This window comes from Hippichthys cyanospilos, chromosome 7 (genome assembly GCF_059441005.1).
Source record: "Hippichthys cyanospilos isolate Australia breed blue-spotted pipefish chromosome 7, RoL_Hcya_1.0, whole genome shotgun sequence".
In the NCBI taxonomy this organism is placed as follows: domain Eukaryota; kingdom Metazoa; phylum Chordata; class Actinopteri; order Syngnathiformes; family Syngnathidae; genus Hippichthys; species Hippichthys cyanospilos.
In genome coordinates this window covers 9,381,014-9,392,362 of record NC_142375.1, presented here as the reverse complement: position 1 = coordinate 9,392,362, position 11,349 = coordinate 9,381,014, and positions in this window count along the sequence as shown.

Here is an 11,349-nt window from a genome sequence, read left to right as displayed (position 1 = left end):
TTCTGTGTTCATGATTGAGTCAAACAATACGACAAACGACTCAAAGGTAATACATCCAGTTTGCTGTGTATTTGGTTATACACTTCTAAATCAAGTCAAGATAATCTTTACGAGAATGTGTGCTATGCCCTTCCACTACTCTAAAATATTTAGATCTGCATTGTTTCTGGGGAATATGAAGTATGCAGCAATTTTTATCCTCTCTGCTACCTGTTATTGACTGAAAATGACATCAAATTTGCTCAGGGCTCAGGTCATGACCAATCTCGGCTCACCTGTATTTTGAGTTTGATCATGTCAGCCGTGATTTGGCTTAGTTGCTCCACTTCAAAAAATGTCTGTATACCTGGGGTTTTCAATCCTAGTCCTTAAGGCAAATGATCAAACAATCAACATGGTCTGTAGAAGCTGGCTTATGATCCTGATCATTTGAATCAGGTTTTTGTGTAAATATTCTCTCATTTTGAATTTGATGTCTCCTAAATAAACTGGGACAGGGTCAACAAAAGAGACACCGCCCACTGCCATCCTTACATTCGGCAATGAATCTATCATTATTTTTTGATCCTATTATAAGTTTTCCAACTGTAGTCTTCATAGTGTGTACAAAAAGTGTTTTTTACAATTCACTCCCACTACAACTACCCTCCTTTAAAGAAGAAATTATGCATCCTACCAGCGGCACCAATTATGAACAAAGTGAAGTGCATTTTAACTTGACCATTCTGGCAGACCACAGTCAGGTAAGCTATAATAAAGTAGTTATTTTTCTAGTCCACATTTAACATTTTCAAGCGGTCTGGACGAGTAAAGTGAGACAACCTATGTGAAATAGTATTTATCAGTCGTAACTATAATTACATAGTTGGAGGATTATTCGATTATTCATCAAGGTTTTAAGCCTGGCTACATGATTTTGAAAACTGTAAATTGTAATGGCTTCCAAGGTTCACAGACAACAACATGACACGGTGAGATGCAAACATTTTGCACGAATGTTGCCTGAGAGAATAAAGCCCTTTTTTTTTCTGTGATTTGCCTTTTTGTAGCTTCAAGAGATATGGTCTAATCAGAAAAATAAGTAAAACAGTGGCAGATCCCCTTCCAGTCCATATGCAGAGCCATTTTCATGATGAACTTCTAATTTTTTAAGGCCTATTAAAGAAACATGCACCTGATAATGAGAAAGGTGTTTACTATTGCATAGTGTGCATCCTACAGGCTGGGCAGCAAGACGGCGCCTGTCAAGGCAGGTGAGCAGACTCTTTGTATGCGGCGCTGGTCTCTACCTTCCCAACTTTTCATCTTGATTGCAACCTCTCTCCTGAATGACATGAACATGACAAATATGTTCAGAACCTCTCCACCCCATGACACATAACAAAACAGCCATAAGCCAACTCATGAATTCCTTCTAACCTTTAAAGGTAATTTAACTTAATTTTTTTTTTAAATCAATTTAAGTGACGTTAAGCTTAACGTGTTGGATAAAGCAAGGTTACATGAAACAAACAAACACACACAAAAAAACGTTTATTTAGTTTTCTCTAGCCTTTATTCCCAATTTTATTCATCAAAGTTCACTGTTTCTGCATTAAAAATGCTTGATACCTGCAGTGGAATATCTTTATAAGTGTTTACTTTCCTTTTTCATAGATACTTTAACAATTTATTCACGTATTCATAGAGTATACAGTAATTGATGCATTAAACATGTATAGATAAAAATGCTGAGGCCAACAGTTATGCATTCAATTCAAGTTGAATTTAAAAAGGATTGCCACGTACAAGCCACAAAGTTTAATTAAGTCAAGTCAAGCCATAATTGTCTCTATTGGTTTTTGTACACACTTTAAAGAAATTGGGCTACAATATAATGATGGTTATAAACGTTCACCTGCAGTGCCAATGTGGTACCCTATGCGAGAATTTATTCAATGATTTACATACAATATAATGATGGTTATAAACGTTCACCTGCAGTGCCAATGTGGTACGCTATGCGAGAATTTATTCAATGATTTACATACGATTTAATGAGGGAAATTAAACTCAAGATGCAATTAATTAATTCCATAAATAATTGACTAAATTCACTCCAATAGCATCTCTGCTTCATCGAGATTGTTTCTAAGAGTGCTTCTGAGAATGCACAAACATAACACAATAACTACTTCTATGGCCTGTTGTAAAACAGTATGCAACTTGTTTTTGTGGTTTTGCCTGTGAGCGGTAACGTGACTACAAGCCTATTAGTGGACTTCACTTTTTAAGATGGGTGCTGATGTGTAGCATTTAACATTATGCAAAAGCTGATATGAAACCATACAAACACACAGTACTGTTTGGCATAGCGGGGGTGTATAAAAAGTTTAACCCCTCATAAAAATGAAAAGGGATGAAGATTTTTTGAACATTTACTTTTCGACATAGTCCCATCAAGGGCTGAATACTTGCGCTAACAACGTTTAAAGGGATTTAATCCTATTCGAGAAGAACGCGTTTGTGTGGAATATGCACTTCTTACACAGTACGCTTACAACTTTTTATATACTCCTCGTATGTAATATTGACTTATGAAGTAATATTGGAGCAGGGGTGTGGCAGATTCAAGTCCCACTGACTGAATGAGTGTAAATTGAATTTGCTTTTTTGGAATTATTATGATAATTGGAAAAAAAAGAATACATTCATAGCAATAAAATGCCCAGCACTGGCTTCAAGTCATATTTGTTCCTGCGAAAGCAAACTATTGCTGGATTGTTTTGATGTCTTTGCTCGGTGTGATTAGAGTTTGGCTCAGGAAATCTCTTCTTTGTGCTTAACAGCTGTTTAATCATAGCTGTTGTGTCAGTGCTGCTATATATTGTTGAGTCTTTGCGCTATCTTGGTGTGTGTCTGTATCTCGATCTGACTTACTGAGGGAATTGAGTGATTGCTGGCCCAGTAAAAAAGGATTTGGGGCAAAATCATTTCTAATAGTTTTTTTTCAAGTTAAAAAAGGTATTTCAGTTCAAATGAATCATTCTTATTACATGTATGTCTTGTCATTTTTATGTTTTGAAAACAAAAAAATGTTGATCAAATAAGCAAATGTTAAACTTGTGCTTTCTAGATTTCCGTCCATCAATGTTTTCTGAGGCTACATTCATTCTTGTGTGAGTACCGAAACTGCCGAAATAATTTTGAATTTCTGCCATGTTTAACAATATCATAGCTCTTATTGATTTACATATTTGTTTTGTGTAGTTGCTGTATTAGATGTGTGTAAGTGAGCAGCAGGCAGTGTGTCTGTTTTTTAGGAGTGTGTGTGCGCATGCATCGGCACTGATCCGCTTTGGTGCATTGCAGCATGTTTTGCATCACAAGGTCGCCGCCGTCGCTGAGCAGGGCACTCCTCCAAGGTCACAGCAGGTCAATCCTGTCCATCTGCATAGCCAGCTATTGCGAGGTTAAATCCTAAACACTTAAATCTGTCGGCTGAAACGACAACAGAACGTCAATGAGGCATAAAGCAAGAGAAAAACGTAATCAGGCTGGTCACAATATCACAAATCTATAAACTCAAGATATAGGGCATAGTCTTGTTAGACTTATTGTGTAAAATCACAAAAAATGAACAAGGAAATCCTGAACATTATAACTACATATAGTGCGGAACAATAACTGTCATCAAATCATTTCTACTGCCATTGCTCTTTGTAATCACTGATGCTGTTCTATGAGGTTTAGCGCTTGCAACATACTTGGGTTGCTGACCAGATCAGGGTGTGAATTGGTTACTGCCCAAAGACAGCTGGGGTAGGCTCCAGTCTTCTTGCGACTGGAGAGCTACTCCAGACCTACTACAACCCCCATCAACCGCAGCCCCATTCTTAAGCGGAAAAAATAATGTAAAAAAAAAAAAAGGTACAAGTGAAAATTTCAAGCGCGTAAATGATGCACAGTACATTCATTTACAGTCCCCATAAAAAAAAAAAAAAATCTATATGCAATGATGATGATGATGGATAATCTTATGGAGTGTAGACAGAAAATCCAAATTTTTCCATCATATTCCAGCCAAAAAAAATGTCATTATGATAGATGCATACAAAAAGAGAGCTTGGACATGTGAACATAACTTCTTACCCACTGAAATGTGGCAAACAGCAGCTTTTGAATTCGTACCAGCAATTCTTAACCAATGTAACTAACTTCCTTTGGTTTTATTACATAAGGTGGTAAAAATCAACAGTTACCTTAACATTTCACAGAGTAAAACTTAACGATATGTTTACAAAAGCAAAACACTTTTGATAGTGTTTATCTCATCTAGCTGTGACCACTTGTAGACATGATTTTCCTATAACTTTGTTTACTTCTTAGGATGATAAACTCATGACTCAGTATTCTCAAAACATCTTTTAACTCAATCCACTCACATTGCAAATAGTGACTGAGTCACGGAATGCTGCTTGAATATTGTGGCGTTACTGCGTTCAATGCCACCAAGTGGTGGCACATCTGAAGCTTACATTCACCTTGAATTTTTACAACACAAACAAAAAAGACTGACCCAAGTATCTGAATTCAGAATATTTTTGAAAGTTGGTGTTCCCCACAAGTCAAGATACCACAAACCTTTTAAAACAGAATATGCAATGGCACTGAGATAATTTTAGAGTGAACCTCTACTTATTCAGACTTATTCAGACTTATTATTACCCCCCCCCCCCCCCACACACACACACACACACACACACATTCTTGTGTAAATAAGTGTAATGTCCAAGGGGTAATAGTCTTATAGAATTGACTGTTGCATGATCAGCCAGTGTTTCAATAACAACAAAAGACAACACACATTACATAAGATATTGTGTGACTTTAGGGTCTTTGGATGGCTTTCGTTATGCCGCACTGACTTCAATAAATGCATTCATGTGTAAGATTAACACGAGGTATTATATCCGTGACTCATAAAAGAGGAGTTTAACAGTAAAAAAACTATGACACAATTGCTTATTGCAACAATGTTGTGTCTGCACATGAAGTGTGAAAACAATGTAAATTTTAGCTCCTTCACAGAGCATCAACAAACAAGTTTAAATCCTCATTTTAAGTAGGTCAGTTGCAAGCTAAGAAAAATCACATCAATGCTACACGCTTCTCATCTTAGTATAAGTTAATTACATTGGCTAATGACTTCACACACTAAGGCTAATGGCCAACAGAGATAAACGATCTCTCATTACCCTCCTTCACATATCTTGGTTCAAAATACAGACGTTATTAAAGCAACTTTTCCCACTACAGTGAAGGGACACTTGTCACATTTATGTGGATCCTACGAGAAAAAATGGATTGAAGCTATTTAGATCTCCTTATGTGATTTCGGTGCTCTTACTGAATACCAATACCAGCTCATTCAAATGTGAACAGTGGAAAACACAGTTACAGTAAGGTCCAACAGATTCACGTTTTGTTTGCATGATGTGCATATTTCCACATGGGTTTTGATTCAGCATGCCAAGAATGAGTGTTATGTTAGTTGGACATAAAGTCCAAGGCGCAACGTCTTCTCTCAACAAATGTCAACTGGGATGTAGTGTAATCCCAATAGTAAATGGATGTATCGATGTGGTCAGCAGTTTCCATAGCAACATGGCCTAATATGTCAGAATAAAATACCAAGTCACCCTAAAATTGGATTTCAGCTTCTCATTCTGCTCCTTTATTTCGAACTCAATTGATGGATAAACTACAACAGGGGTCACTAACCTTTTCAAAACAAACAATAAATAAATCTTGGGTACTGATCAATATAAAGGGCCACCATAGTCAGCATGGGGTGGGGGGGCTTGGCAAAATATATTTCAGAAGCACTGAATTATAGCAATCTGAACATTGCCAAATTGAAATCCCTCGTTTTGAGAGAAATGTGTCTAAAGTTTTGCACGTTCATCATTTAAATGTACCAGTACCTTAGGAAAAAGATATCAGGAAGTCTTATAAGACGATTGGAGAATAAATGTTAGTTGGACATAAAGTCCAAGGTGCAATGACTTCTCTCAGTAAATGTCAACTGGGATGTAGTGTAATCCCAATAGTAAATGGATGTATCGATGTGGTCATTCCAATTGCAGGTTAAAACATCACCCATGATTTAAACACTTTAAAATCTGAGGAAATTTAACATACCAACAGATGAAATTCGGAAAAAAAAGCAATTCTTTGGCCTCAACCTCAATAAAAATTTTCCATTAAGCTTACAATTCATTACTGCCAAAGTTGCTATTTGAAATGTTGCTCATGGATGTGGTTCGAAACCACATTTATTAGAAACCACCGGTTTTGCAATTGTAAATTTTATTGAAGATTTTTGTGTCAACATTATCTAGCTCTAACCTACATGCTCTACCCAACACGTTTTTTTTCTGGTAAAAATTGCTTTGTGGTTCCCAAAAAAGTAGCCCTGCTACAAAACGTGATGTAAATACTGTATTATGGAGGTCAATGACTGGTCTGAGATAGACTCAAATATATGCCACGGAAAACTAGATGGGAAAACAGCCAATATTTAGGGCGAATGACAAAGTGAGGAAATATAATGAAAAAGCTTTCCCTTCCACAACCTTCCTTTGATAGACTTTAAGTCAATATTGTCTTCTGGGTGATACAGTATTCCAAACCAGCCAAAATCCAAGCACCAAGTACAATTCTTCCGCCTGCTCCATTGTATTTTGTTATGAAACACAAGCCACGCCACAAGCTACCGTCGCCAGTAACATGACTTTAGTGGCGAAGTGGGCTTCTCGGGGAGAAGCGGTGATGGTGATGATGCAATGTCCTATGGTGTACAGTGGAATAGAGTAGTGCAGGGCAGAGAGTGCCTTGGTGTAGCCTGGTGTTTTTACCATGGATATTTTACCGAAATTGGCCATGGCAAAATACTAAATTAAAATTTTGATGAAATTTTAATAGTTCAACATGATTTTTTTTTTTTTTTTTTAAGTTTTTATTTGTCAGCCTAGTAACACACCAATATTGCAGGACTTAAATGTAGAGAAGATAGTAGATGTTAATGTTTCACATATGAATAGGATTTGATAAGAATAGGATTTGATAAGATTCAGAATTAATTCAGTGTCCCAAAATTCATATTGTAGGTAGAAAATAAATTGATACTCTTCTTGTCTGCTTCCATACTTCGTCAGAGTCAGCTTGTATCTTAACGTCACCATGCAACCCCTTCTGGAAAGTCAAGCTTGTGCTGCAGTACACACAAAAACAAACAATGGAGGAAATTTAACCATTCCATCCGCGTTGAAGATAAAAATTTACGCCCTGACAAAGTGATAGAAAACGATGGGTTTATCGACATCACTAAATCATTCCACTTTACAAAGAGACTGAAAGAAAAGTAACCAGTGCTTTGACCGAAACGAATAGTGGCACTAAAATCGGATGCATAGGCACTGAAAGCAACTTAGGCTTTTCGCGTTTGGCAAAATTGCACGACTCATGAAAGCCAAGGATGTGACTGTTGCGTTTAACGCCATTGTTTATGAATGGGGTTTGACTTTCACAATATGGTGATTGTGAAAGCCTTAAAAGTGACATTTCCTGACACAATCACGCTGAAGTTGCGACAAACATTTCTGACATCTTTCTGCTAAATAGATCTACAACAACAGGAACAGCGTTCAGTCATGCATTGGTACTCTTCCTTTTTCCTTCCTCACGCTGCGATTTTCTTTGCTCTAATACACCTTTTTCTTTTATTCTTATTCATTTGTGCAGCAGGTTTTCAAATCATATTTTGGTAATGCAATTTCTGGTGAAATTAAAATGTATCTTATTCTCCGTTTTTTATCGCATAGATGCACTTTATTTTTTGATAACCTTATTTTACACAATAAAAGCTACACAATTTATAGTGTAGAAGAAGACTGACATAGTAGGGTGACTCTTTGCACATCTGGAAGCAGAAATCATTTTTAATTGAGTCAAATTGTTTGAGTCGGAAATTGCTTGAATCAAAAACAAAATTCTGAATCGAGTTATTTTCTCCTCCTTGTCGGTGGAAATGAAAGGGGTACAAATATGTATTCCAATAAACCTTAAGGCCACAAGTCTTTTGAAATATATTCTTTAGGTTGTATGTGTGTATTCTTTAGGTTGTATGTGTATTCAGGAAAGTTGAAGTGCAAGCTGATTTGCGGTGGCAGCAGTGGAGATGGGCAGCGGTGCAGTCGGAGCCCAACTCACACTCAGGACTGATCGGCAGAGACAGGCCAGACAATAAGATGCCAACCCTTTCAAACTACTTCAATGCCTCTGATTCATTTGGCTTTGTTTCTTTGATTTGGGGTGGCATGACATGAGGTATATGCAGTATGCACGGTGGATGTGCAAAATTCATGTCAGGTATCCTAAACTGATTGTTAGGGCAAAGCAGACAGTCCAGTGCATCAGCCCTTGGCCAGATGTGAAAAAATTAAGATAGAAGAATGTGGACTTTAGATTGTAGATCTTTGCACTCACAGGAGCTGGGGAAACAATTTACAGTAGGTAATTTACAATTGTATTTTTTGGTGTAGCGTTTCTGATCACGTTCCTAATTGCCTGCTTCTAATCCAAGACAAACATTTTAAAAAATGTGATTTTGTCATGCATATTATATTTAGACTTTCGGTCCTTCTCTGTCAAAAATATAATTAATCTGAGACAGCTTGCATTAGAGGAACTGACAAATGTATACCAAGGGGGAAAACAATCGGTAATCCTCAACTAAAATTGGCAGGATGCTTCCTGGTTTGAATGAAATGGGCCATTTTAAAAGAAGGCAGCACATTATGTGACTCAATAAATCTTCCAGCATGAATGAGAATTTTCTGGCAAAATGCTATGAAGTGCCATTTCACCTCTCCTTCACTCATCAGAACGTGTGAAGCACACCGATGTGCCCACCCAGAAGGTGAACTGAAATGAAGAACCACTTTGCGTGGTTCCAATACAGCTTAGTTTAGCTACAGGCTTAAGAATGGATACGGTTATTCATTGAAAATATTTCGATGCCTTGTTCCTATTCTTATACTTTTTCTTACAACTCTGAGATTCCTCTTTATTATTTCATTATTTTATTGTTATTTCACCATCCATTTGAAACTAATTTCAAAAAGGAGCTGAATAAAGTTTGTGCCACAAAAAACAAAAACAAAACAAATGTTCAACACAGTATCATATGATATAAGCAACATATGATGCAAAACTGACATTATAATAGAAAAAAAAACTGCTGGAAAATGTGAAATTGACAACAGTGTTTGGTTTTCAATGTCTATATTTTAGGTTATGTATCTGACATGAAGATGGGACAAGGTCCAGGTCATTCAGAAGTCCCATAGCCAAATCAGCTCTAACATGACATACACATGACACTTACCAGCCAAAAATCAATGTTTTTCAGTAACTTTTAGAGTTGCACTTTTAAGTCCAGCCTAACTTGGTTATAGATGACGTTCCAGCATTGCAAACACTCTCTGGTTAAATATTTTTCATCTTGTGGAAAAACATTTGCCTTTTGACCTGTAAATAACACATGAAACTCGAAAATGTAAATAAAAAACATTTTGTTGAAAAAGATCTTTACAATCTCTAGTAAAAGATCTGATCTGTGACTGATTCACAATCGAACGCAAGGAGGACACACTAGTGTGTTTACTTTAGAAAAAAGAAAAACGTCAGGATGGTGTAAGCAGAGGCTGACATGTGGAGCTTTGGGACAACATCCTGACAGCCAGAAACGGACCGGAACAAGCGCACTGTTGCCCAGCTGGCCTCGGCCTCATTAGATTCAAAAATACTTTGATGTGTGTATGTGTGCCTGTGTGCATGTGTGTTAGTGTTTTCTTGCGAGGCTCAATGGGCAGAAGCAGATGGTTCAACCAAATCTCCCCAATGGAGTGTATTCTTTGCTTATATGTGGTTTTTAATATTGCTTACGCTCTCTCATTTTCTTCCCTTAGTTGTCCTTTGTACCTTCTAACTACATGTCCAACACTTCTTTATATCCAAAGGCTCCATTAAAGGGCTTGCATTTTCAAAGACTATTCTGTATTGTTGGCAAATCAATGTATGAATGTAAATTTTGCATATATATATATATATATATATATATATATATATATATATATATATATATATATATATATATATATATATATATATATATATACACAGACACACGTAATGTGCAAAGAATCATCATACTATATCCAGACAGAGTAACGAGAAGAGTCAAACTGTATATGTATTTTTGTATTTTTAACGTATTATTTTACATTTATTAAGTTTTGATTTCATAGGGACATGATTTTTCCCACAAAACCAGCGTGGGGACAACTGCTATGAATTGAAGGGACCTATAAATTTGAGCTTTTATTGTGTAACAAAACATTCAGCAAAAAATAAAGTACATCAGTATTATTGAAAAAATGTAGAACAAAATACATTAACCAGGAAATGGCATTCCCAAAATATTATGTAAAAATCTTTTGCACAAATGAAAACGATTAAAAGAGAAAGTGCATTAGAGTCGTGGTGTGTGACCAGATCAATGACCAGATCTGTGATAGTCAAATTCCATTCATTAGCAACGGAGTGAAATGTTGCATTCCAAAATGCGGCCCTGTGGCCCTTTTGAGTCACACAATACTGCAAAACACAAAAAGACTTTTGCTTTTGATGTACATGCATCACATGTTAGTGCCACTGCGCATGGCGGTAAGACACTGGTGACTTCTCTTTCAGACTCAACAAAGATGAGCAGGTTGAATTTCCTTTATTGTTAGTTTTTGTGCGTCCTACGCTCAAGTTTGACATTCCTGAAGCATAAATTTGTGGTGACAAAACATTACAGACACCAACAGGAAGTAGATCAATCTATATCTATCAATTCCATCTATAAAATCAATGTTGGGATATTTTAAATCATTTCTAAATTGTGAGAATCCTGATTCTTTTGTGTTTGTGTGTATATATATATATATATATATATATATATATATATATATATATTATGAAGGTGTGGCAAAGTGTTCATTTTGATTTAGTTTATTCCTACAACAAGCAGGCAACACATTCCTCTACTCGTGTACACTTGATTGCACTGCATGCAAACTCCACTGCTGCTTCTTTATGCCATAGCATGCCACGCTTTTCCAAATTCATCTGTTTGCCATTCATGCTCACAGCAAAGTCTCGTTCACTGACCCTTGATATTATCGTTGACGATCTCTGCTCTCATATGCTCATTATATTCAAAAACGCCGCATTATTTGCTCATTGCAGACAGGCAGTGTA